Source organism: Sinocyclocheilus anshuiensis, unplaced genomic scaffold, assembly GCF_001515605.1.
Source record: "Sinocyclocheilus anshuiensis isolate Anshui unplaced genomic scaffold, SAMN03320099.WGS_v1.1 scaffold679, whole genome shotgun sequence".
NCBI lineage: Eukaryota > Metazoa > Chordata > Actinopteri > Cypriniformes > Cyprinidae > Sinocyclocheilus > Sinocyclocheilus anshuiensis.
In genome coordinates this window covers 285,738-293,217 of record NW_015552592.1, presented here as the reverse complement: position 1 = coordinate 293,217, position 7,480 = coordinate 285,738, and the positions used below count along the sequence as shown (strand labels likewise).

Genomic DNA, 7,480 nt, shown 5'->3' with positions numbered 1-7,480 from the left:
TGCTCCTGTAGGTAATGTTTGTTGCTTTCTCTCTTCCTCTCTCTATACCTCCCAACCTCTCAAATGCATTATCTAGGTTGCTGATCTTTATCTGTTTGAGCGTGCAACTCGTATTAATTGTTTAAAGGTGAGTTTTCTCTCTTTGGCCAATAAAAAACGCATCCTCTCCAGATCGATTGTTGTTGCTAGGAGACAGAAGCATCCTGAGGCGAGGCAGCATCCCAAATGCCAGCCGTGTGTGTTTTCTACTACAGCAACGGCACTATTTCTCTCTCCCTCTCCCTCCATCTCTCTCTAGCTCTCGCTCGCTCGCTCTCTGATGAGTGAGGGCAGTGTTGTCAGCCTCTCTGCTGCGCTCCCCGCGTGCGGACCCACACAAACGGAGTTAAGGAACAGTTTGAAATACGGCAAAGAAGAGGAAAAATGCAAGACTGCCGACAAAAGGAATGTTTAACAGAGGTAATGCATTTTTTTCACACAGAATACTAAATAAGCTTTGCTGCTGTTTTATAACACTGGAGAAATGGAATGGGAATGAATGCAAAGAGAAATGATGCTGTAGATAAGCCAAAGTGCAGAGTTGAGCTTCATAAATCAGGGCTGATGTGACATTGTTCATTTATGAGTATATGGTAATGCATAAAAATGAAGGCAAAACACTATTCACAAATGTTTTAAACTTGTATATGGGGTCTAAAATGTTTAAAAAGACACCAGGATTGCATGAGAAAACTTTGCATGCTTCTAAGCTCATCGTGTCTGTAAGAGATGCGTCTTAGTTTACACAGATGCAACGTGTAAAAGTCTTTAACCACTTTGAATTCCAAAGTGAATCATAACTCACTGGGTAAAATGTTTTTATATATCTTATGCATACATCTTACCCATAAAATGTTCTGTATGTTTTGTGTGAATCGATCGAGAAAACACTACAAGGAAAAAACACAAGAAAACAGTGTTTCAGAACTCACTGGGATACTCCTGGAAAAAAATGTCCAGAAGTTTTGTATGGCCTCTGGGTCTTGCATTTATTTTTACAAAAATATTGATTTACATGTGCTTGTTTAGGAAATCTGGAAAAAGTGGTAGTGTTGTCTAGTGGTTAAATATCTGCGCCCAGTTAAACCCCTTTCATTGTAAGGGTTTTCTTAGCTTAAGAGTTTTTTTGAACATGAATCATTCTGTCCTTGATCAAGACACATAATCTCTGGTATCTCCAGGAGGACTGCTCTCATTCTCTCATTCTCATACATTTAAGTCACTTTGGATAATAAACAATATAATAATAATAGAATCACTTGTAATTAGTCTTGTTTTGCATCCTTACAGTCCGTTTCAGCAACGGTGTGGCAGCTGTGCTTTAGACTTCACCTGGATCTGTAAAATAACCAGAGAAAAGACGAGGATGATTCATAATTTATTGCGTTGGGGGTCTGCGCTGAATTTTAATATCTCTGTTGCGTTGGGTTGGAGCAATGAATGTTATAGTGAGATGTGAGGTTGTAAAGCCTGATGATGTTCTGATATTCTGCACACAACAGAGGTGTGGCTTTAACTCGTTTGGAATGATAATTAGCACAAGTAGTTAAGCTGGAGAACACTACAGAATAGAGTACACACATGTGAAGGGACTTTCACTTCAACTCAGCCAGTGATAAAGGCAAAGAATGTCTGTGTCGTCCAGGGTTGCACTGGAGAGTGTGCGTCATTAAAGGTCTATAAATGTAATGATGCGCACATGTTTTGCATATATGTTTATAGAACAATAATAAAAACTGTTAATGTGTGTGTGTATATATATATATATATGCATGTATAATAAAAACTACTAATGTATATATATATTACATATATAGATAGATAAATAAATATAGATATTGATGTAGAATACACATCATATGTAGAATACATCATGAATATATTATGCCTTTTTTAAAACGAAAATATATTTGTTTTTTGTTGTTGTTGTTTGTTTGTTTTTTATTTTAATACTTTTTATTATTTTTTAGTATTCTCCTAGATACAAATATACAAATCACACATTAAATGTATGGAATACATATAAAATACATCGAAATCTAATAGTTTATTATTATAAATATAATGTATAAAATTATACTTCATTTTTCATAGATTGACATATTCATCAAATTATAATAATTTAATTAACTAACTATATGTGTATATATATATATATATATATATATATATATGATCACAACTTTTCACAGTCACCAAAGAGTTTCCAACATAATATTTGCAACATATTTTGTTTTAAAATGCTGGCTGAAAATCAGTCGATGATGTGTGGATTGTGTGTGAATGTGGGTGCGCTAAAGAAATCATTGTCATTAGACTGGAGGAGTTGGCACTGAATACACCAGACCGCCCTGCTGAAATGCCTGAGAGTGTGTTGTGTTTAAAGCTCAGAGTGTATGCGTTCTATAACCATGCATATGTGCATGAAATTTACAGCTTCTAATAAAACTGCACGTTCATGCACACAATAGCGTTTGCTAATTAGCATGCGTCAAAGTTGTTATTCAAACTGTCTGCTGGGATTTGCAAGATTTTATGCATGTGTGCACAAGCGTGCTTCTCTCCATCAGCATGCATGTTTGTGCAATGGGCCGTTTTGTACACACGTGTGCTTGTGTGGGAGTTTGAATTAATAAGATGCAGAATGGCCTTGTATAAGACCGGACGGCGCTACATTTACTGAATATGATGCAGTAAAGTGCTGTGCAGTAATAATTAGCCTTTCAACAGTGTGGTCCGCTCAGCGCATGTAAATAAGTTCTTCCACAGCCCAGCGCGCTATAACTAGACGTGCACATATGCTGGCTATCCATCAGTCAGATGAGTGTTAAATGAGACTGAGATCTCACTCTATTACAAACACATTAGAAATCACTTTTTGATGATTACATAGAATAAACTTAAAGCAGCAATGGATTTTTTGCATTCTGGACCTTGTCACCATACACATGTATTTTCAAAAAACCAAAAACATGCGACAAACAGCATTACAAGTCCAACCCAAAAACGGCGGGCATGTAAACCACTGTGAACACAGCTGAAGTATTTGTGAGCTCAGTGATGCGAATGCTGTTTATCTCCATAAGCGTTAAAGCATCCTGAGTGCTTATATTTTTCTTCCTCCTACGCATGTGTTCTCTCTCCGCTTAGGAAGTCTACCTTTGTTAGACTGCGTTTTTCCCTGCGACGAAGCCCATGGGTGCAGAGCTCTGTTAGAAATTCTGCTTTAGTAAGAGACTCCAAGGCCCCATTCAAAAGCCTTGCCTTCATATTCATTAATATGGAAAGAGTATGGAGCTGAACACTAAAGATGCCATCAATGCGCTGTAATATTCTTACATACGCAGCACAGGTATGCTGCACGGCTGCATATGCATGCAAACACGCACTTCCAAAGTGTTCCCCTCTTCTCGGCTTGCTAAAATATGAAATTTGCATTGAAAGGCATCATTGTGTAAGAGTAAAAGAGTAGCGTTCGATCATGATGAGAAGAATGAGCACGTAAAAAATGCATCACGCGGTGGCTGCCAGAGTGTGGCATTCCCACTGAAAGTGATTTTATAAAGTAGGCTAGCCTCTTCAGACTCCTTCAAAACAGCAATTCTGTTGCATAAGTCATGCATCAAATCAATAAAGAGATGTTTGTGTGTGTCTGTCTGTGTGCATGCAGAGAGAAAGAGAAAATGATATGCAGAGATTTCAGCAGTCTGTAAAGTAAATCCATTTCTGAGCAAAAAGAACAGCTTTGTAGTTTTTTTTCTGTTTTGGAGGAGCAGCGTTGTTGCTGCAGAGCACTTCTACACTCTACAGAGCTCTACAATCTCACATTTACAAAGCAAACTGAATCTCAAACCAGATGCTAACACATTATTATGATAAAACTATACGAGTACAGAATGTTTTTTCCTAGTGCAGCCCAACAGTAGGGGGCGTCAATTAGGTTTAGGTTTAAATTCAGCCACAGATTATTTTGGTGGAAAAACAGATACAAGAGCAATACAACGAAGAAGGTAACAACCTTTCGTGTGAGAACATTTCATTCTTCCTCCAGGTCAGATTAGTTAAACTCTTATGGGAAGAGTTCACCCAAAATTCTGTCATAATTCACTTACTCTCATGTTGTATCAAACCTGCATGATTTTCTTTCTTCTGTAAAACACAGAGGGTATATTTTTGAAGAATATGCTGGCCACTCTTTTAAATGTAATGTCAGTGAATGCGGACTGGGGCTGTCAAAATGACAAATAAAATGGTAAAAGTATCATTAAAGTGGCCCATATGACTTGTTTATTATTGTTATTATTAAAGCTGCAGTCCGTAAGTTTTGCCTCTTTGTCGCCATCTCTGTTTGAAAACCTGGAATTGCAGCTGAGTGCGGAATTATCTTGCTTGCGTGGGTTGTGAATCGGCGCGGCTCCAGCGCCGATGAATCTAATGTTTTGAGGGGAATGTGTGGCAGTCACCACCGCACCGGTGTGGATATTTACTGTACTTCGCAATTACAGATTCTAGCCTACGTCTTGGAATATATGACCCAAATAAGAATTTTCACTGGATATTGTCATCTGAACAAGTAACAAGTCTGCCACGTTTGTTCTGACCAACTGAGGAAAAAAGAGGTTTTAAAAGTATAAAACATATACAGCATATAGTTCAGTTTTGGGGTAGCAATGAACAGGGGATTCGGTATCTGCCTTAAAATTCCCCTTCAGCGCATGTTGAATGACTGAAGCAGACTACATCTGAAACGACTGAGATGTTAAACATAGCGTAACGTACATCTCTTCTAGACTGGAATGAAGACTTTCTAATGATAGTAATTACTGACAGCGACGGCTTGGCAGGAGGGATCACAGTTTGACTAGAAAAGTTTGGGCATGTAGCCCAAAATGAAACTAACTATTTTGTCTTTAGGAGTCTACTACTGATTGTGTCAGAAGATTTATCTATTTTGTGTGTGTGTGTGTGTGTGTGTGTGTGTGTGTGTGTGTGTCTAAATAAATGATGTGTTTTATCAGCTTCAGTGTATGGCTCCTGACAGCGCTTCTCTAAGTCGCCACTGCAGGGCCACTTCCCCCACTGAGTCACAGCATCCTGACATACACTTTATCTCTCTGCTTTCTCCGGCTTCTCTGAATATCTTAATCCATAGAATGCGATTAATGGCGAACTCACTCAACTCCATTTCATATCTCAGGAAACGTGGCTTGCTTTCGAGTCATACAAAAGTCCTAATAAAACATGCTGTAGGTCACTCTGTCTTGCAGGACTCGTCCTCACGCTCAGCTTTCTGGATTTGCTGCGTTTGGAGTTTTTCCCGGCTATACCTCGGTGTCGTGTTTATGGATCAGTGGCCTTACAGCTGTTACAGAAGCATTTTTAATATTTAATTGTGTCCCTCTACTATTGTTGCTCAAAGGTCTTTTTCTAATCTGCAACACATTTATTATCGTCGAACGGTCTTCAGATGCATCTAACAAAAGAATTCAGCAACATATAGTGCATTCAATACTGTGTGTCAAAAGTGGTTTTGCTATGTGGTTGCAGATTGCACAACTTCAAGCTCTCGATTCGATTTGATACTGATCTTGTTTCAATATTGGTTCTTTTGGAAATATTTTATGTACTTGTCCATTTTTCTTAAGTAAAAAAAAATAATTCTCTCAACTAATGCTGCAAACTGGGAACCTTCTCACTTGATGCATTACTATAATATTAAAGGTTAAATTTAACCCAGAATATATTACATTCAATTGCTATTTATCAATATTCTATTGATATCAATATCAAACATATTTTATTTTAATAAACAGCACTCAAATTAAGTTACATTTAAATGTACACATAAGGCAGTATTTATATCCACTTTCTAATGATATATAGGCCTACGTTTTACTCCAATTCATTATATAAACTTTTAAATAGTGGCTATCATAAAAACTATTGACATATATATTACTTCAACAGGTTAAAAAATATAATGAATCTAATAAAGTATGTATATTTACCAAAATGTTACTCTCTAAGACTAAGCTATTTTTTTCTAGCTAGCTAACTTACGAGCTAAGTTGCATTGAATGGCTACTGAGGTAAATGTAGCGTTCCATGATGTTGTCCACAGATTGTTTTATTGACATCTTTCCGCAGTTGAAACGTGATAACATGAATTAAGATAAAGTTCAGTAAGTTGTACTGTCACTCAACATACCTTCTGATGTCATATTTATTTCGTGCTGTAACGTAAAGCGGAAGGGATGATCTGTTCATCTGCACTCGCGCTGCCATTTAAACTAACTGAGGCGACTACAGCGTTCTGTCACGTCACAGTAAAGAGCACCAAAATGTCATTTATCTTTTGAATTTCGTGGTAAAATTGACAGAAATAAAAGCTGAGACTTTGTTTCATATCAAAAGTAACAAAGTATAAAGCTTAGTGCAATTATTGGACAGAAACACGCTCATAATATTTTGTGAAGCTTTCCCGCATCGGCTGCAAATTGGGATTTGAGAATATTTGTCGCTTCATTAAAATGAAAAACGATTAAAATCGGGAAATGATATTTTCAACCCGGCCCTAGGTGCTGGTGTGTTGTTGTGTGATATATAAAAATAAAAACTTCAATGTAGCAAGTAAAATATCCCATTGCAGATTTTTTCTTTCTTGTTTTAAGCATAAGATTAACTTTAATATTGATATTTGTATTATAAAAAAGGACAAAATTACAGAGTAAGAATCCCCCCCACCCTTTCTTCAGTCTATGGGATATTTTCACCTGTTTCAATGTCTACTAGGTGAAAGTTTATGTAGCCTATGTCCACCTAGAAAAGTAATACCAACCAACACCATGCCACACAATTTGAGATATCATTTGAACATAGGCTACCTGTCAACATTTGGGTATTGTGCCAATGTGATTTAATGTGCTGTAATGTCATTTTTCCACCATGTCTGATATTAAAATCAGTACAACACACTTTGCAAAAGGTATGTGCATTGTCGATATGGCTTCTGTCCAGCTGTTGTTAAATTTACATGTTTTTTGTTTGTTTTTTTCGCCAGAGAACCACCTGAGTCTTATCCCCCCATTCTGTGGTGCTTGTTTCCTTCCCGCGCTACTTACAGTAGGCTACTGTGCACATATCAACAGCGCCACTGGGTTGTAGGTTGCCAAGATGAGGTCACAAATGTGGCCCTGGACACAAAACCAGTCATAAGTTGCACAGGTATATTTGTAGCAATAGCCAACAATACATTGTATGGGTCAAAACTATCAATTTTTCTTTTATGCCAAAAATCATTAGAATATTAAGTAAAGTTCATGCTCCATAAAGATATTTTGTAAATTCCCTACTGTAAATATATAAAAACTTAATTTTTGATTAGTAATATGCATTGCTAAGAATTCATTTGGACAACTTTAATGGCGATTTTCTCAATATT

General features: G+C 37.0%; 1 protein-coding gene across 2 annotated transcripts in view; it reads left to right on the top strand.

Moving 5' to 3' along the window:
* Window positions 1–341: 341 nt before the first annotated feature.
* grm3 (glutamate receptor, metabotropic 3) overlaps window positions 342–7,480 on the top strand; it is a 40,897-nt gene continuing 33,758 nt past the window's right edge. Inside the window, exon 1 of one of the 2 annotated variants that reach the window (XM_016456473.1) lies at window positions 342–459. The gene's annotated coding sequence lies outside the window, so the exon portion shown is untranslated. Of the gene's footprint in view, window positions 460–7,106; window positions 7,162–7,480 lie in introns of those variants that run through there. The other variant, XM_016456474.1, reaches the window with a different exon arrangement.